This window comes from Podarcis raffonei, chromosome 10 (genome assembly GCF_027172205.1).
Source record: "Podarcis raffonei isolate rPodRaf1 chromosome 10, rPodRaf1.pri, whole genome shotgun sequence".
NCBI classification, from domain to species: Eukaryota; Metazoa; Chordata; class Lepidosauria; order Squamata; family Lacertidae; genus Podarcis; species Podarcis raffonei.
The window spans coordinates 49313738-49334557 of NC_070611.1; the positions used below are offsets into that span (position 1 = coordinate 49313738).

At 43.0% G+C, this 20820-nt stretch overlaps 1 protein-coding gene across 4 annotated transcripts in view; it reads left to right on the plus strand.

The window, feature by feature from the left end:
- Window positions 1-20820, plus strand: part of MYH9 (myosin heavy chain 9) — an 82892-nt gene that overhangs the window by 7732 nt on the left and 54340 nt on the right. For 2 of the 4 annotated variants that reach the window (XM_053404780.1, XM_053404784.1), the window contains exon 1: window positions 3441-3652. The exons of 1 other annotated variant lie outside the window; for it this stretch is intronic. The gene's annotated coding sequence lies outside the window, so the exon portion shown is untranslated. Of the gene's footprint in view, window positions 1-3440; window positions 3653-7346; window positions 7419-20820 lie in introns of those variants that run through there. One more of the 4 variants, XM_053404781.1, reaches the window with a different exon arrangement.

Here is a 20820-nt window from a genome sequence, read left to right on the forward strand (position 1 = left end):
CACATGGGAATTTGAACCCTTATCTCCTACAATGTTTGTCCAACACTCTAACCACTGCTCCACACTTGCTCTCCAAGTAGCTGAGTTCTATTTCCAGCCCTGCAATTTCTTCTCCTTACACTGTTCTCACTAATGCTTAACCATAGTATTTTATCTTTTAATCCTTGATACAATGATGTTCAGTGGCACACATCTTTCAACAACTTTAGTAGCATCACCTTCTCCACCCTTCATCCCTTTCTTATCCAAATAAACTTTCTTTCAAGAGTCTTCAGGTTAATTTCTCTAGGATACTCTGTTTCTCCAAGTACACCTTCAGCTATTCTGATTCTTGAAGTTTCTTATTGGTCTTTTTAGGATCCTTGACCTAATTAATGTCTTTTCTCACATCATTTATACCTACAAATATACATTCTCTAGCGTACAAAAAGCCTTGGGAATGGCCCAGCTAAAGCTAGGATTTTAAATTCACTTTGATGACAGTGTCAGAAGCCCATACTTATATCTTCTCCACTGAAATCAATAATACCTGAAAATGTTTAAGTCAGCCTTGTAAATGAGCCCTCAAAAGTTACTAGCCTATGATTGACAGACAGGTGGCTTGTTTGCTTGAAATTGTTATTATTTATCATACTTAGGTGTTTTTCTTAACAAAAGTAACTCAAAGCAGCTTACAGCAATAAATAAATTGGTAGCTAGTGCAGTCACACCAGGATTGGTATTTATGTGTTCAGAGCATCTTGCTCTGGCTTGCTATGGGCTGACAGAATGGATAACAGACTCTGTCCCTCTTCCAGCAGCCTCATGAATTTCAATGCTAGGCAAGAAGGCGGCTTCCTTCCTCTGGTATCGTATCCCATGCCTTCTGTGTTGAGCACAAAGAAGTTACCTGTATAATAATTTATTCTCTGCCAGCCGTTGAATCCCACTACAGAACACCTTATCATACATGGTACCAGGAAAGTGTTTAGTTACAAGAGTGTCTGAATTTTGGAATGAACATCTTTTATTTTATTAGAGCCCCTCCAGTGCTTTATAAACTTCAGTTATAATCTGATGTTGCTTTCTTTTTTTAAGCATTACAAACATAGAAAACTAGAACTTACTTCTGAATAAATATCCACAGAATTTCACTGCTAATTTTCTTTCACTAAAGATTTGACATTGACTATTGTGATTAACATTGGTGATGCAAACTTCCCATCAATTTGCTTGACCAGCTTCAAAATAATGGTTCTTGGTGTGTATGTTAGCTTCATACCATGATACAGTAGGTCCAACTTTTATTTAGCAGGAGATCAAACAGAGGTTAAAGAGGACAGGATTCCTGCACATTTGCCACAGTTGTGTGGAGGTGGCAATATTCTGCAGCTGTAGCTTGGATGACCACGCCTACACCTACTGATATTCCCCGCGTTCTACATAACTTTTAAAGGTACAGGAGCCCTGCCCTCTTTTGCATCTGACCATCCAACTTGAGAATCAGACTCCTGAGTAGAGTGGCTAGATAATGAAAGTGGTTTCTCAGCTGCCATATATGTTAATGAGATATCGTACATCAGAACGCCTTAAAGCACTACATATAACAGTGGAATCCCATTGTGCTCAGTGGGACTTCCTTGAAGATCAGTGGGTGTAATATTGCTGCGTTTAAAAAAGCAAACAAACCCTGGTTTTTCACAATTAAATTTGGCAAGTCCAACACTGGTGTAGTCTGGTAAAAGGTTGGGTAATTCATGCAGTGAAGCTAGGATTGCCATACGTCTGGAATTTCCCAGACATGCATGGAATACTGCATCTGCAAGCAGTGTCAGAGCAGAAATCGTCAAAATGTCAGGGATGAGGTTCCTCATCTTGATGTATTTGGTTCACCTGATTTCTAGAATTTAAAAGTCAATGAAGCTAGCCAAACCTTATTGATTATCCTTAGAACTTGCTAAGTGGGAGTATGCTATCTTTGAACATTAAAAAAGTATAAATATTTTATTAAATATATATAAAAGATTTGTAAAAAGACTAGTGAAGGAAAAACAAGTGCATTAATGTTAGGAATGACAGATATAAATGAGACTTTTGTGTTTAGAGGTAGAATACCTCTGGTTTCCACATACTGATAACAATAATGGGTTGGCTATCTTCATCATGTCCTGTTGTGAACGTTCCAGGGGAATCTGCTTGGCCGTCACTGAAAACACAATGTTGGACTAACAAGGCAAGCCTGTGCATGTTTACTCAGAAGAAAGTCCCACTATGTTCAACGAGGCTTATACTTAGGTGTGCATAGAACTGCTGCAGCTTAAACAGATCTTGATCTAATATAACAAAGTGATTCTTACCTTTTTTTAAGCTTGATGATGGTGACAGTGGCATGCATGTGTACAGAGCTTCACAAAGAACAGGTTTCACAAGTCCCTACTCCAAAAAGCTTGCAGTCTAAAACATAGAAGAGGGAACGGGAAATGGAGGTAGGAGTAAACAGGGAAATGTGCAATTATTTCAACTCCATGAACTTTGGTTGTTCCAAAAGTCTTCTACAAAATAAATGAATTTTGAGGAGGGACGTTAAGGAAGGGAGGAGGTTGCAAAGGCCTTCTCGACGCAGTTCCAGGCACAATGGGCAGGAAGACAGGAAGAGCAGAGTTGTTTCAGGATGCAGGAGACCTTTGGACAGCTAAGCGGTGGACAAGAGGAGGTCACAGGAAGGGATGCCTTGGAAAATAGAAGTGGAGAGAGAAGTGGGAGGGCAAGGCTGCAGAAGAGCTCTGAAGGGAGTAAGTTTGTGCAGGATCCAGTGGTGAAGAGAAAGCCAGCTTGCCTATTTAAGGGCACTTTCCCAGTCTTTTATCAGTACTGCAAGAGTCTTTGTTATATGTGACGTGTTAAACTTCAATTAATAAGCGTCGAACAATTTTAATTTTGAAAAATATCGCTATTGCTAAATGGAAGTAGAAGACCTGAGTATTTGCTTTTAGATGTTTAAGGGCCAGTCTTGGAGAGAGCCCTATTAAATACAGTAGGTTTACTTCTGCCTGAGCATGCACAGGAGAACAGGCGAGTGCCCACTGTTTTGTTCCTACTCAGGGTAGGTTAATGGGGCTGAAAATGGATGGTAGGGATTTCTGCCCCGCCGCCACTCCACTCCTTGCTGCCACGCCCTACCCTTTCTCCGTGCACCTATTGGCCGCCCGACGTGTCAGTCTACGCTCCTCTCTGAATGAGGGCGCATTGGCTGAGCCCATTTCTGCGAGGAAGATGAGAGGCGGGCTAATATGAGAAGCGGGGGTTGAGGCGTCAGTTGAGGAGATTAAAAAAAAAAAAAGCGCCCTCCGCCTTCTTTAGCAGCACCGCCCTCCTCTTGCATCGCCATTGGCGGGACCTGGAGCTCAGTCAGAGCAAGCTGCCCTTTTTATTGGCCAGCAGTACAGCAGGTGGGTGTTGCTGTCCTTAGCCGCGGCCGCTCCCTCCCGGCTTGAAACCTCGCTGTTGCCGGTGAGTGTGAGGCGTTGAAGCTGGAACAGCGCGGCGGGTGGGGCGCTGCGACTCTCTCCGAAGGTGCCGGGTACCGAGTCTAGTCTTCCCACAGCGAGGAGCAGGAGCCGCGGCGGTTCGCCCACCCCACCCCCCCAACCTCCCGGGCTTTGGCCAGACTCAGGTGAAATCCTGCTTCAGGGACGGCGCGGGACGGGACGGGAAACACGCGAGAGATGGCGCTTGGCTTTCAGTTTGGCGCCGGCGGGTTGAGGTTCATCGCGAGGCGGGCGGGCGGGTGTGGCTTAACTTCTAGAATGCCTTTCTTCTGCCAAGCGGGCTGCAAGCCCAGGAAGTGCCACCCACTGTGGAGGCATCGGCTTTGGAGGGGGTGGTGGAAGCGGGGTGGGGTGGGGGAAGGTGCAGCCATCATCTCTTGGCTTCCTTTCCGCCTGAGGTGGGGGAACGCTGTGCAATTGCCACGCACAGGATCCTTCCCTTGCCGCACCGGCTACCTGTGCTTCCCCTCCCCCAAAATAACTCTTTCCCCTCCCCCCCACCGCCCCTAACCCCAACAACCCTGCAGGGGAAATGGCTTTAAGACTACCGCCTCTTGCCTCTCTGAGAAAGCAGCTGATCGCGTGCTTCTCTCATCCTCTGCTGCCTGTTACTATATCTTGCTCTTGTTGCAAGAGATTAAACCTGCTCGTTCTCTCTCCTCGGTTTGTAGCTGGGGTTGCACCCTCTAATCATCTAAGGATTTCCTGCCCCCCTCTCTCCCCCCCTTTTTAAAAAAAAACAAAGCTGGGAAGTAACGGGCAGTATACCGCTTGGCAGCTGTCAGGGCTCCCGCCTGAGTCACGGGCTGACAACCTTGTTGCAGACATTGCAATGGGCTTGGCTTCCGCCCGCCGAGCTTGACTTCCTCATTCAGTTGGCGCTGCTTGAGTCAAGCCAGGAAAGGGGGAGGAGGGAGCGACGGGGCAAGACGAAGCTTGCAGGAGGAGAGTCTCTCTGGTAGATTTTGCAGCTGCCCCCGTTCTCAAATGGGACCAACTTCTCCTCTCTGTTCAGCCAACTTCCTTTGAATAAAAGGCGGTGAAATGCCCTGATTAAGCAACAACGGACGTTTATTTCCCTTTGGCAGGGTGGTTCAAACAAGAGTCCAGCAGTCCCAGGGTCTGTATCTGGAAGGAGCAACTTGTGAAAAGGAAAAAGAAATGGGACAGGATTCCAGCTCATGTGTTTATTAGTTGAATGTGGAAAGTGGGAAAATGCTCTGAGGCATGCTACTTCTAGAATATTCTCCTGTGACAATTGTTGCTCTTGGGGAAATACTCCAGTTGACTCTAAGCATTGCAATAACTGTGAAGCAAGGATTTTAGAAAGTGGGTTTTCTCTTGCTCTTGTCCCTTGATTGTTGCTATCTTTCAAACTTCTATTTGTGGTAGAGAGTCTAGGGGATCTGTATTGCCTGCCTGTTTTGGCTATCCCTTTTCTGTGGAGCAGAACTACTTGCTAGTTTCAATACTTAATTGATATAAGGAAAGTGCCAATGCCCATAGAGACCCCCCTTTTTTTTACTGGCTGTGTCTACTTTTTCATTTTGCTCTTCGTCTTGCCTTTACTTCCTTTCTGTGTATAATCTGTGACTCTAAGTTACTTCCAACCAATGTACACCTGGAGAGTGGAGTCTGCTTTAAAAAGAAGCCCCTCCAGGGCCTGTTTGTAGACAGCAGCAGCGTCCCTCTAGACTAGAGATAAGTGCAGAAAGTAACATGCAGGTCTGACTTGCAGGCGTGCCTGAGAAATAAGGACTCCCCAAAGCATTCAGGATTTTACCAATCTGTCAGACTTGTGTGCTGCTGGCAAGCAAGATGTGACTTGCATTTTCAAAAAGTAGCATCTGAACTGGCAACAAATGACTCGTATACAAAAGTTTTGTTTGTTTCGCGGTATAATTACCCTGCAAATAGCCGCAACAAAACTTGGCTGTTAATGCTAACATGTGCATCTGTGACTAATGATTCTACCCATGATGAAACACTAGTTTGAACTGCATAGGTAAAAAAAAGAATGCTGTGGCTAAAGAGAATGTATGAACCCTGGTCCTCGGATTAACACACTTCTACAACTTCTTAAAAATGTAGTTTCTTCCCTTAAGCATAGGTGTGACACAACAGAATCCAAAGTAATGACTGCGTAATCAGTTACTGCTTGTATAAAGATACATTATTAGTCACCAGGTGAAAAAATGATATAGTTTCTTATCTTTGCCACTCCAGTGAAAGCTGCAAACCTTTGCACTGGCTAATACTCTCTGACTCATGGACTTGCTGTCTGGAGCTATGACGTTATACTTGTGTATTCAACTGAAATGAAATAATTGAGATAAATTCTAGTCACTTATCTATGTGAATGTCTTGGAGGGCCAATACAATTAGCCTGCCATTTTGAGCCAAAAAGTATCATGTTAGCGGTTGATGTGAGCTGGCTTGTTTCTGTCAGTCTTTGAGGGCAAATTAGGCATATTAATGTAGCTTTTGGAAATAATTGCTCAGGAGAAAGCTTGTGTTGATGTAGAACTAGGAGGGTGTGTGGCTCAAGCGGTAGAGCATCTGCCTTGCCTGCAGAAAAAGGTTCTGATTCAGGGCTGGAAATGTTCCCGATCTGAAAGAGTCTCTGCCAGTCCGTGTGGGCAGTACTGAGCTAGATGGACCAATGTTCTTGACTCTGTATAAGGTAGTTGTCCATGTTCCCATGTTACCCTGAGCCCTCCTTGTGGTTCTTGACTGGTTGCAGTAATAGTTACAAGTGTAACCTCCTTCCTACTGCCTTGTCTAATGCAAAACAGTGTTATAGACACACCCAGTTATTATATCCCCCACGATATTTCTTTCAATTGATACTGGGCAATGAGAAATATGTTTGTAGTCCTCTGCAGGCCAGTGCTATGATGGGTGTGTGGAACCTGTGGCCCTCTAGACGTTGCTGGATTCCCAACTCCCATCAGCCCCAGCAAGCATGGCCAGTGGTTGTGGATGATGGGAACTGTAGTTCAACAACATCTGGAGGGCTAGAGATTCCTCACCCCTCAGCTATGATGACCTTCAACAGTGGGGAGGTCCCTCAGTAAATGTAGGTAATGATTAACCACCACAGGTGACCAAGGGAGTGTTCATCCTTTACTGCAGCCCCAGATTTGCTACCTGTTGCACCTTGGATCAATCCAATCTACTTTTTGAAACTCTGGATATTTATTCTGCATCCATCTTCTCCAAGGAGTCCAGAGCAGATAGGGTGACTTGTAGAAGAATTTACACAGGATCAGTTAAACATGCCCAAATTAACTTTTGAAAGATTTGGATTCAGACTAAAGGGGCAGCATACCAAGTCAGATATAACTTGGTCTGAAAGTACTTGGAATAAAAGGTAAAATTGTCTGAAATGTGACAGCAAAATAAGCTGTCATCCATGCAAGCCCTATCTGTGTGTTTGAGGTTTCCTTTTGAGGTTTGAGAGCCAGTGTGGTGCAGTGGTTAAGAGCGGTAGACTCCTAATCTGGTGAACCGGGTTTGATTCCCTGCTCCTCCACATGCAGTTGCTGGGTGACCTTGGGCTAGTCACACTTCTCTGAAGTCTCTCAGCCCCACTCACCTCACAGAGTGTTTGTTGTGGGGGAGGAAGGGGAAGGAGAATGTTAGCCGCTTTGAGACTCCTTTGGATAGTGATAAAGCAGGATATCAAATCCAAACTCTTCTTCTTCTTCTTCCAAGGATGGGGACAACTAGTAACTAAGGGTAATATCCAGTGTTAGTTGTGCTTAGAATATACATGTTGAAATTGAGAGACGAGTAATTTGTCCATTGATTTCACAGGTCTAATCCATGTATGACTAACACTGGAGATCTCCTTAAGAGTTACTGTAATTTGAGAGCCAGAAGTGACCAGTGAGTGAATAAGCATGCCCACTTAACTGCTATTTATTTTTCTAGCCTAAATTGAGATAGGCTTTTTGCACAGTACAGTCTTCTTATTTAATTTGTTATGCTTACTGCTGTGGTGTGCTTGGGCAGCATGTGACCTAAAAGTCCTGTATTCCATGAACTCCTGTTAATCCAGAGAGTTTGACTTGAATTTAGGGCTGGATGTGAAGGGAGAGTAGCACATTACATTCTCACTGCAGTTTTGAGAGTTAACTTTGGTACATGCTAGTCTTGTCATGGATAGCTTCAGATTATTTCCCTTCATGCAGAACCTGAATTCTGTTCTCCTTCCTCCTTGTAAAGGAGCTCATCTTGATTTTGGATATGTCTCCCTTAAGGGTTCCAAAATTCCTCTGTTAAGAGCTACACTTGGAGCCTTTAATCTCGTATTGCAAAATACTGCCATAAGTGCTCTCTTAAGAGGAAGTCTTGGAGTTACTACAAGTTACAAATACTTGGGGGAAGGAAGAAGTAATACAGTAGACTTTTGAGAAGAATTGGATGCCATTTATTAAATAATGGAATATTTGCCATAACGGGCATTCAGAGTTCAAAATTAGCTGGGCACCAGTCGCATTTTGCGACTGGCAACTGGCCTCCTGCAACTGGATTGAGATATCAAGGAGGCGTGCTTTGCGCCTAGTATGTCCACCTGCCTGGCTGTAGTCATCTGGTCTGCTGGGCACGCCCACCAAACACCTGATTTGCCCAGCTGTGCAGCAGGAAAAAACACACTTTTTTTGCTTCCATGCTGCCACGCTGGGGTGAATCAGGTGTTTGGCAAGTAGAGTGGAAGCAAAAGATGCGTCTTTTGCTGCTGCACTACCCTGCAGACCTCCTGATTCCCTAGCCAGCCCCCCCCCCCCCCGTGTGGCTACCTGGTCTGGTAGCAGGGCAGGAAAAAACAAACAAGCAATGCACCTAGACATTTTGTTTTGGCGCCCACAGCCTAGGTCCCAGGAGCCACATGGTTTCTAGCATTCCTGTTCCAGTTTCTAACACTGGGCATTTTGATAATGTACTAATATGGATTTAGTTAGCATGTAAACCATGTAACCTGGAAGCTTGCAATTAACGTGGTAACATTTAATTTTTTGTTTTATGCTGGCCTATGTATTTTTAAATCTACAATATTGAAGTGTAAATTTAAAAAGAGGGAGAGTCTTAGAAAATATGCTGGATCTCTTCTCTTCACATCTCATGTACTAGTTGATTGCCAGTTTTTAGTGGGGGGGGTTACTGTCATGTGACCAAATCTTAAATGTTTTGTGCTACTATTGTACCATGTTAAGATGCTGCTGGTAGGAATACATATACATACATACATACATACATACATACATACATACATTGAGAGAGAGCTTGTTTTCTTTTGTGGTATTACATAAGTTTTACCTTAAACTGTTGAATTCTGGCAGAAATCTTTGGCCAAGATTCAACTTCCCACCCACTTTGAGTGCATGAGTGAAAAGTGCTTCTGAACATGCATGAGGGAGGGTAAAACTTCAGGTCTGGCAGCAGTCCTTTGTACCTTATGAAGTACCACACAATGGAGCCCATGACCTAGAAGGGTGCATGAGTACCCTAAAATAACTTCCACATTTGCTAGATTTTATTTTTTTCACTTTTAAAATTACACTTGTATTAGTTTGGATCCTGGTCATTTTATATCTGCTTTTCAGAAAATCTATAACTAAAAACTGCTGCTGAATGGGCATAGCTCAGCCTCCAGTTTGTAGTTGGTGAGTGTTTGCACTATTCACCTTGAGCTGTATCTAATTTTTTTCATGTATTTGGACATGGCAGGTGTTCAGGTAGGCCAGAAACAGGCAGGCATGGAAGATAATGCAAGTTTCTCTCTTGAGCCTGGGGCAAATGTGCACTAATAATAAAAGGGACCATATTTCAGAGTATCTTTATTCTAACCGGTCTGTGCAAAAATGGTTAGTCAATGCATGCACCCAAAATGTCACTCGCATAAAAATCTGACTTATAATTATTTACTTTCTAAAAGATGACTTGGACAAATGATGATCTACATGGGGGGGCAGGTTTTAACTTTCTACTCCTACATATCATGCACAGGATTACATTTATTTCTTGTCTAGGATGCCATAATAGGGCGAATTCTCCCAGAGAAGCCCTGGGAGGTACAGGCACTCCAACAATGGGTACTTGTAAGATTTTTCCAGTGCCATAAGAGTAGTTCTTCTTTTTGGAGGATGCTGCTTAGTACTTGGGCCAGATCCCACAAAGCAATTTCCTTATGAAGCAGCAATTCCGATACTTAGTTGCCATATTCCTACAAGACTGCTCTGAGCTATCAAATTTCCACACATCCAGCTTGCTAACAGAGCTATGGAAAATAGTATAGATCCACCTTAACAAGAGTGCCTATTTTCATAGATGTAAATCATAATTTGGGCATTTTTTTTTAATGTGGAGATTTTTCATGGCATGAACAGACTCAGTAGCTTAGATCTAGTTGTGCCATGTTTATATGCAAACTACTGCCAGCTATCAGCTTTTAGGCAAATGTCTTCTCTGATCTGATGTGTGTTCACTGTCAATAGCTCCCATCTATGCAGGCTGAAATGTAATAGTACTGGATTGCCTGAAGTAGCATAGTTCTTGTTGACTGTGAATCTAAAACGACTTTGTTCTTACCTTGACTTGAAGCACCCCTCCCCGTATGACATATGTGACAAAAGAACATGGAAAGAAGTGGCTAAAGACTTGGTCCCAAGAGTACATAGACTGCTTGTGGTTACATACAATTACAGACTCATCCCTAGAAGCTAAACATTAAGTAACGCATTATTAGTACCAATACCTAATTTTAGATTACTTCTTTCATGTCCAGCCCTTTGGGATATGTCCTCAGCTTTCTGAACATTTGCCTTTGCTGTTGATTTGTATTGAAGAAACCATTGTTGTTGTGGAATGGGGATGGGGCTATATTTTCTCCACAATATAGACCATGGCAAAGTTTTCTCACCCTCCCATTAAGTTTCTGGTATCTTGCGGGTGGCGCTGTGGGTTAAACCAAAGAGCCTAGGGTTTGCCGATCAGAAGGTTGGCAGTTCAAATCCCTGCAATGAGGTGAGCTCCTGTTGCTTGGTCCCTGCTTCTGCCAACCTAGCAGTTTGAAAGCACGTCAAAGTGCAAGTAGGTAAATAGGTACCACTCCGGTGGGAAGGTAAACAGCGTTTCCGTGCACTACTCTGGTTCGCCAGAAGCGGCTTAGTCATGCTGGCCCCATGACCCAGAAGCTGTACATCGGCTCCCTTGGCCAATAAAGCGAGATGATCGCCGCAACCCCAGAGTCGTCTGCAACTGGACCTAATGGTCAGGGATCCCTTTACCTTTTATCCTGCAAACAGTGCTTCCCTGTGTATTTTGAGGAAAGGGGAAAAGTCACAGCACACTCGTGCCTTTACCCAAGCCTAAAACAGTATGCTATATAGGGCTATCTTGAATTGGTTATCCATACACCAATTAGACATGGGCTCTGAGAGAGGTTAAACAAGAGGATCCAAATGGTTATGCATACAGTAAAAAATTTATTGCCTGCCTTGGACTCTGCTAGGCTAGTTTAAACAACATGGATCCCAGTACCAATTTTCATTAGTCTATAGTAGTGGTTCCCACACTAAGGGACGCGGGTGGCGCTGTGGGTAAAACCTCAGTGCCTAGGACTTGCCGATCATAAGGTCGGCGGGTCGAATCCCCACGGCGGGGTGAGCTCCCGTCGTTCGGTCCCAGCTCCTGCCCATCTAGCAGTTTGAAAGCACCCCTAAGTGCAAGTAGATAAATAGGTACCGCTTTATAGCGGGAAGGTAAACGGCGTTTCTGTGTGCTGCGCTGGTGCTGGCTCGCCAGCTGCAGCTTCGTCACGCTGGCCACGTGACCCGGAAGTGTCTTCGGACAGCGCTGGTTCCCGGCCTCTTAAGCGAGATGAGCGCGCAACCCTAGAGTCAGACACGACTGGCCCGTACGGGCAGCGGTACCTTTACCTTTTTAGTGGTTCCCAAACTTTTCCCCTCTGAGACCACTTGAACATTGCTGAGGGCCTTGGCAGACCACTTAATGATTCTCCTGCCTTTTAATTCAACCAAAGTGACTGCTAATAGAAAATGTGGGTGAGTCCTTCTCATAGAAGCACTCCAATACCATCTTTGCTGTGTGAGAAGCAGTTGGGGAGAGGAGCTGCAAGATATTCAGGAAGCGTTGAACCCCTTGATCAGTGTGTCCTCTCCCAATATATGTGATGAGGCCACTCCAAGATTAAATCCACACAACTGCTGCAGTGTCTAATATTGCCCTAAGATGCTGTTAGTGGTAGATTTACATAATCACTAATCAGTTTGACAGTGGGACTTGAAATTATTCAGATCAGTTAGAAAATGCCTTCAACCCATTTAGCTTAGCAGGTAAGCCCTGCTCCTTACCACTGTTGGCGATGAAGTTCCTTTCAAGTAGAGTGAAGCTGCAATTGCTGGACTACACTATGGGGCTTATTTTTCATTTTGTGCAGTATTATGCAAGGTATTTAAAGTCTAGACTTGATGTTAATGTGCACAGACTAGGTATCTTAGTTATCCCTCAGGTTACAATAGAAGAAATGAAGAGGGACGACTTCTGTGCTATACAGTAGTGCTGAAGCTGCTTAGGCATGCATCATGAAATCCTTGGGAATAATATATATATATATATAGAGAGAGAGAGAGAGAGAGAGTGTGTGTGTGTGTGTGTGTGTGTGTGTGTGTGTGTGTGTGTGTGTGTAAAGCCTTTAGGTACTTCCATGGCTCCAGCCTGCATTAAATTTCTTTTTGTTTCCTCTTAACTAGCTGTTTTTCCACATTTCATATTGTTTAATAGTGTGCTTGCACAAACCTGCTACACGTGTTTGAAGAGCAAGTTGCGATACAACACTAATAGTATTATGGGTTGTATCCAACCAAGTTCTGTTCAGAGCACACCCACTGAAATTAATGGACCTAAGTTAGTCAAGGGCATTCATTTCTATGCGTCTACTCAAGCACTGGATACAGCCCCTAATGCCCTTTTTCTTGTTGTCTGATATGAGGAAGCACAGCTGAGAGATCCACTAAGAACTTTTTCTTAGAAATGGTATTTTTAGGCACTGCTGTTCCAGCTTCCAGTTACAGTCTTGCCCAGACCTCCAAGCTACTCTATCTTATTCTTAAACTGTTCTCATCCCCTGAACTGCTCTTTTTTGTTTCTCCTGGCTGTAACTGAGCCTTTGGTCCTTGAGTTCCCCTCCATCCTATTGTTTGCCATATGTACATCTTGCAGGAGTCTTCAACAATGTTTTTCCAAAATGAGGGGCAAATAGTTGGGGTACTCTTTCCCAGTTGGTGCCTTCCAAATGCGTTGGATTACAATTTCCAACAGACCTAACCAGCATGGCTAATGATCAGGAACAATAGGAGATGTAGTCCAAAACATATGGAGGGTACCAGACTGGGGAAGGAAGGCAGGTCTAGGGAATCTACCTAATGTTCATAAACTGTTCTTTAGAAGTAGACCTTTGACAAAACATAGCTGAAAAGCGACTAGCTAACTTTTTACCTTTCACCTATGTCTTCAGCAGTCCCAGTTACAAGCATTTCTTTATTGGAGGCTCCCAAGCTGTTTATGGCCTTTAGGTTATCTTAAAAACAAGCTTGCAACTGCAGCTTAGCCTACTTGTTTGTGTCCAGGGGCATGCAGTAAAGAAGGGAGGCTGAGCCAGGAATGGTCACTGGAATGTCTGCGTTTGTGCACAACATTTCTCCTTTGTGTTGGACCAACACTTGCTTTTGGATAAGGGAACATCCCAGGAAAGTAGTGCTGGCAGATGGCAAAGGGCTGTGCCAAAGGGATAGGTTACATTTCTGAGTAGGTGGTCACAAGGCTTTAAAAAAGTTGTATATTATTATAAATCTGTATTGAAATTTTGGAGAGCTTTAGTTGATTAAGATACTCTGATGACACTGAATGTTCAGAGCTGCTGCTGCTATCTAGAACTAGTGATTAAAAATAGTTATAGTCCCAAGAGCCTGAGGCTGGCTTTATGCTATGAAATTAGCTGTCACTTTAGCCAAGTTGCCAGACCTTATAAAACTCACAATGGAGCAGGAAATGAGGGATAATTATTACAACATGAAAAGGCAATGGTGTAGCTATAGATTCCTGATCATGGACAACTATTAGCTTGTTTCCTTTGTGGTTATGAGAAGTTCAGGATCAGTGGCATTTTTTTTTAAAAAAAAGGTTGTTGAAGGCGTGGCAGATCCTTGTTCCAATCTGAGCCAGACAGTACTAATGTTGTTGGAGCAGTGCTGGTTCCTTCTGTCTCACCCTACCCCTTGCAGCCCTATCTTCTAGCTGCTTTGGTCCTATCCTGGCCCTCAGATAGAAATGAATTTAATTCAGGAAGAAAATCACTTGTGGGGAATGCCAACAGCCTCCTCCTTCCTGCTCTTGATCCGTTAGAAACCACTTGCCCTACTTTTCTGTCTGCTCCTGGGATAGTGGTGGTCTGCATTCAGAGACAAGGAGCTACTGCTGCTTGTGTCAGGTATCAAGCTTTTGCACTTAAATGTGGACCAGAAAGATGATACAGAAGAAATGTCCGTGAAGAGAGAGTGCTTTAGAAGAAAGAAGCTTAGCATTGATGCAAATTGCAGAGTCCGTGAAAGAATGAGAAGGCATGATCATAGATGAGAGGGGTGTTGACTCTGACACATACGTCTTGCATGAACTTGACTGGGATGGTAAAACCAGCAGAAGAGGCAGCCTTGCTTTCAAATCTAAGTAAATGGGAATAGTGTTTGTACCTGTGGCACAGCAGGGAAGCGTTTAGTTATTGGCTCTGATCTGCTGCTGTGGAGGTATTGTTGACAGTACTTTGGGCTCCTATGCTGAGCACTCAAAGCCTGCGGGGATAGGAACTTTTGCTTCAATATTGTCATCTTGTGCAATGTCCCAGGCCTGTCTCTTAAGATCCTGTTGCCCAGGGAGACATGGTGAACTCTAAACCAAACCCTTTGAGCAGCAGGGCTGGGCTGGAATCTCTGAAGCCACTGCTGTCATCTTAAAGTGGGATTACTCTACTGAGTGGTCACGAAGAATGTGTTCTCCCTCTGGAATGTTTTCCTTGTGGGCATGCTGTCTCTTTCCTATGCTGAGAAGGCATGTACTGCACACATGGTAATAGGAAACAACAGTTTCAGAAAGCATACTATGCTACATTTAGCTTGGAATAAGATATATTCCAAACTTTTTAAGCTTTGGGTTGCTGCCAGTTGGGCTTAAGTGTGCTGCAGATGGAGTTTGAAACTAATAACCACCTCTACACCCCTCCCCATAACACAATATGCTATTTCCATGCACGAGTTCCCATACTCTGTAAGCTGAACTAATTAATATCAGCTTCACTCTTGAGTGCAACGTGTCCTAGGACTTAACTCTGCAGTTGGTTTGTAATGGCAGGAGTGGGCTGTCACTACTGTGGAGTTTCCATACCACTATTCCACCCCTGCCATTGCACTTCTGTATTTCATCAATGGTGATTGTGTGGGGAAAGGGTGGTAAGACTTGAGGGCAAAACATGATTCTTAAGAAATACAATTGTGCAAATAGCTTTCCTAGCTTTGAATGCAAAGTATTTTGCCTTGGCAGTAGTACCCCATCCCCCAATATCCTAATCTGTTTGCTGGCGTACTTCTGTTTTTGTTGTAACCACAAGCCCATCTAAGTTTGCATGGGCTCCCTAGTTAACCAGTCGCAAGCCTTCTGAGAAGAAAAGCCCAATCGTGGGTTTCCCTTGCCTCCTGTTATAAAAATGTTTCCCTTTGATACCATACAGAGGCTAGTAATGACTTGTTGGTCTGCAGCTGGCATTCCTCAAGTCCTGTAGAGGTGAGTCCGGAAGAGTGGAAAAAGGAAATGGTTAAATAATACAATTATTTAATCTAAGAATTGGAAAGCAGCAAAAGCTGAACAATTCATCATGAAGGGAAAGATTACTTCTAAATTTAAAGTGATGTGGAACTTTTAAGAAGAGTCAGTTAATTTTGTGTTAACAGTTGCAACCAATAGGGCCAGAATATGGGGATAATCTTAACATGTGAACCATAGGGCTTGGGTTGCATCCTCTATTTGTACATAAAATGGCAGAATTGCTACTGCCTTTCCAATATAGGTACAGTAATTTGTGGACCCTCCTTTGCAACCACACTGATACCAAGAGGTTTGTGCCAGTTAAATTTTCACACGTATTTCATGTTGTGGCATATACAATTTATATTTCCTTAGTTCAGAACTTGCTTGACACAAAGTGAATAGTGCAGTTCATATTTTTGAATGGTGGCAGCTCTATACCCTGGGATAATAAACTAAACTTAAAAATGAGTGCTCTGAAGTAGTGCATCCAAGTACCATACAGCTGCAAAAGAAAAAAAAATAGACTACTTGAATGTTGAGAAAGAGCTCGGATTCCTGGAGAGAGAGACTTTAACAGTTACTTAAGGCTGCAATCCTATGCTTACTTACCTAGGTATTAGTTCCACTCAACTCACTGGACCTTGCTTCTGAGTAAACCTGTATAGGATTGCACTGCATATCAAATATTATTGTGACACACCATATTTAGTTTGTGTGAAAGCCTTGACAGTTATTTTCCCCCACTGTCACAGAAAGGCGCCTCATTGCAGTTAACATTGCTTTTATAAAAAAGTGTGTGTATGTGAGTGTTGTGAAATACGCATCATTGAAACAAAGGCTGTGCCTGTATGAGGAGCAACTTGAACTTGTGAACTATAGAGCCCTCTGGCTTCTCACTTGTGTTATAATGTGGTTCTCCCAACTCAGCATTCATTTTGATCTTGCAACTAATTTTCAGTTGCTCTGACTCCTCTTTTACTGCGCAACATCAGCAACAGGATATTGCTAATCAGAGTGCCTCTCATTTCATAATTTCAAAAGTCAAGGAGTGTACTGCTGTACTTGTCACCTCAATTAATCACTGAGTACTTTCAACAGATTTCTCTGCTTCAATTGCTCTGTGTTACAGAATGCACAGGTATGGGGAATACAGTAATGCCCCCACATACAATTAAATTGGAGAAAATTGGGCATAAAGACTTCAGATGACAACTTTGCATGTCCAAAGGAATTGTGAGACATGAATGTGCTTTTGCCATGTTTGACAAATGAAGCTCAAACATCTTTATAAGCTATAGAAATTTCTACATGCCTCTGTGTTTAAGTACTGTAGTTTGTGTGCTTCAGATTTTGAGAGTAATTGAATGTGTTGCTCCTGAGAATCAGAGGCTCAGTTTCTCCACAGATTCAGGAGAATACCCAGTGAATCGGGCTTTGTCCTGTAAGCAATAGGTTTGAGATCATGATCACATAGTGCACTTTCACCACCTCACCCCTTGCTTAACCTACACACTGCACTTACCAGTTAGGTAGCATTTGCTGTGTAATTATATCTTACTACTTCCCCCTCCCCCTTACACTTGAGCAAACCGTGCTCAGACTGCTTGAGCAATAGAAGCTTGGTTCCATCAGAACAAAGTGCAGTATAACTCTGGGAACAACTTTCCCCCAGAAATTTCATTACAGACTTCATTTGGGCTATTCTGTTGCAAGGCTTTGCATTTGTAACTTCTTAGGTCCTGTTAGGGCTCAATAGTTAAATACTCCAAACTGGTGAAAATAAACTGTCATCATTCCCTGAAGATGAGGCTTTAACTACAACTGAAAAGGTTATTGTCTTCTCACTCTCCAGCAACTTTGCCTGGGGCATGTTGTGCAGTTACCTATTTGCAAGAGCGTGCAATGCTTAAATCAGGAAAAACTGTGGGTTAATATTCATTGGATACATTCAAGTAGCATGGTCATTTAGAGACAAAATTTACTGTGTGCTAAGCAGTCTTTCTGCTTATACTCTTTTATATTAATGTGCTGACCTTGATGAGCGATGGCAGAGTCCCAAAAGCAATTCTGTGGCCACCGATAAAGTAAACAGCAGGCCAAGGGGGTAATACAAATAGTACTGGAGAAATAAACTGCAAGCAGTGTGTCCTGTTTTTCCAGATGCTTCTGAAGCCTAAACGAAGCTTCACTTTTTTCAGGGGGCAGGTTCTCACAAACCTTTAATACTAGAAATCCTGCAGAAAGGGTTCAGCAAATGGAATGTCTAGATTCCTGAAAGGTAGACTGTATCTCACCCTCTCCTTCCCAGTCTTGTGGTGCAGATGGTGTATTCAGTTGTCAGCCTTCATCTGAAACACCTGGATCCTGTAGAAAGCTTAGGAGTTGAGAATGAATCTCTTGTGCATGTTCAGCAAATAGGTTCTTAAGATGTTCCCTAAAAGAGAGATGCCGGTTCCATAGTGTGTGGGGTGCATGGTATAACTATGGGAAGGTGGGTGGGGTGCTGGTGAACTAGGAAATCCCTGGTTCGAATGTCAGTGTTTAGTTACGTACCCAGTAGGTGGCACAGTGCAGCTCAGATTCTGCAGAATACTAATTGTGTGTTGCAACTCCATGTTATGGCTGGGTGAGATGTTTGCCAAATCCTTACTGTTACCACACTCTTCTTGTGCAAGCTGCTTTTACCCTTTGCAGCAAAGGGGAACATATTGGGGGAGGTGATTTAGTAAGAAGAGTTCACTTTCCACCTTCTGTTAGAATTTGGTAGTCATGCATGAGTCTGCTGTTGTCATGACCAGTTTGGCTCTTATACAGTTCTGTGTTCTCTTGACTTCCCATTTTAAATAGGAGAACAACAACCTACTCTAAGAAGGTGACTGTAAGGATTACTGGGAATATATGTGACTCCTTGGAGCAGGGATGTGGAACCTGTGGCTTTCCAGATGTTGTTGGGCTCAGTCCCATCAACCCTAGTTGACATAGTCCAGTGGTCAAGGCTGTAGTCCAGCAGCATCTGTGTGGGGTGTGTCAAAGTTTGCCCATTCCTGCCATATGCCTCCATCAAATATATACACCACAGAGGCTGCATTTGTATTCCCTCCCATGGCTGATTATGGTGTTAATTAACTTTTGTAATGTCTGCATGCATGGCTAGACTAAGATGCAACTCCTCCCACCTTTCCCATTGTCTCCACTTCACATCTGTACCAAAAGGACTGTGGCTGTGGTACACTACAATACTATGAGTAAGGGAAGGTGAAGGTCCTTCACTTGAAATGTTTTTTTGCTCATGTGAGAAAGAAATGTTTGTTCTGAGAATGCTGAAACGCCCTGCAGTCTCCCTTAAACCTACGTGCTTGAGATGATCTGAATTGCTTCTAGATGTCTTGGTTATGACTGAATCAAAGTGTGGATGGTAACAGGGACCACACACCTGTAACTAGCCCAGCTTTACAATAGAATGGTAAAGAGCCAGTGGGCAGGAGCACAGGAAAGTCTCTCTCCCAAACTACTGCTGTTGCATGTGCTCCAGCAAATCTCATTATGGTCTCTTCCAACATCAAAGGGGTGGCTACCTGCCCAATACTCTTGCTGTTTAGCGTTCCGCCATGACTGCAGATGTTGATGCTATATCTGTAATTAGCAGATCAGTTCTAGGAACAAGCTGGATTCTGCACAGTGGATCCAAACTTCTTTCTTAGTTGAGTTTTACTGTTCAGTTTAACATTTATGTTGGCTTCCACTAATTTGTATCATCTTATTGTACAGCAGGAGGTATCCAGTAAGATAATGCTTGCTTAGAGTAGGGGATTCACCAGCTGCTCCATTGGAGAGTCTGTGCACTTTTAACAGCTTCCATTATTATTAAAAAAAAAAAAGCGCTGGGAGAGCACTCCGCAGCCCAGTGCACTCCAACATGGTCATGGTCAGGGCTGTTGAGAATCTTTGTCCAAAACCTCAGGGGGGGGGCATCAGGTGGAAAAAGCTGCTTTAAATTGAAAGAAAAGTCCTGAAAAACACATTAAGTAGCAAATACTCAAATGGTCAAAATCTGTTCTGCATTGATAAAAATGGAGCAGCATCAGTAGCAAGCAAAAAAAAAAAAAGGAGGAAGGGGAAAATGTGATGTGCTACAAATAAATGTGTGCTGCGAACTTGAACAGTTATTTGTAGCATTGGAAGTTTATTCCTTCTTCCACCCCCTTTAACTAAATCCTATGCCGTGTGTGTGTGTGTGTGTGTGTGTGTAATATAAAATATAATTTTCTTGAAAGCAGACATAATATTCATTGGACACATTCAAGTACCATACCCCCGTCAGTCTGAGACCAAATTTCCTGTTTGTTAAGCAGATTTGTTGCTTATGGTCTTTTATATTAATTTACTGACCTTGTTGAGCAATGGCAGAGTCCCAAAAGCAATTCTGTTCAAGTGGACTTGAATGGTTGAAAAGTATTTCCTGTGATAAACATTCAACAGTTGGTTAAAATGTGGTACCTTTTCACAGCTCATAATGCTGATAAAGTGATGTGCAGATCATGTTAATGATACCGATAAGGTGCAGTCCTTGATCTCTCAGCATTTTTCCAGCATACATTCAGTGTTTAATAAGTTACCTTTTCTGGAAGTAGACAATACGGACCTGTGCTAGAGCTGACTTTCGCCAAGTATGGAACACTAAATTAGGTAACATAGTTGTTTTTAATAATGCATTTTTTTAAAAAAACATTTAACAGGTGACAACCAATAACAAAATGGACATAAAGAAAGAAAGAAAAACAAGTACAGAATCCAAGTTATTCCATGGAGAGAACTCATAGTTGTGACAGCATAAAGGGGCAATAGGTTCAGTTAGGGTGTATGATTACAGTACTAGTGTGTGTCACTTGGTGTACTGCTGATAATTGCTGTCAGGATGTGGTGTGAGCTTTTTCACATCCTACACCTGGCCTGTTGCCATTTCCTGTTAAAGCTTACAGTCTCTACTAGATCATCATATGTGTGACTTAAGGAAGGCCTAACATTTTTCCTTTTCTTGGTCCCTTGCTGTTCATCTTATAGACATTGTCCCACCCTTACTCTGTTGTTTACACTCTTTTTGCGTTTAGTAATGACAGACATTAATAGTTCCTTTTTTAGTTTTCAAATGTCCTACAGTCAAAGGAACACATAGATTTGCTTTTCACAGAAGCCCTGTGAACTAAAGTGGATTTTGAAAACACTCCAAGGTTCCTTCTGTCCTTATGCTGGCTAGGTCTTTTCAGTCTTGCCACCTTCTGTGTGAATTTGGTCTGTGCTCAGGAGCATGTTTAATATTCCCCCATGGCTGTACATGATGTGGCTCCCTGAGAAACTCCTAATAAGATTATGGTTGCTATTGGATCAGTTACCTGGATCAGAGCTCATAAACTAT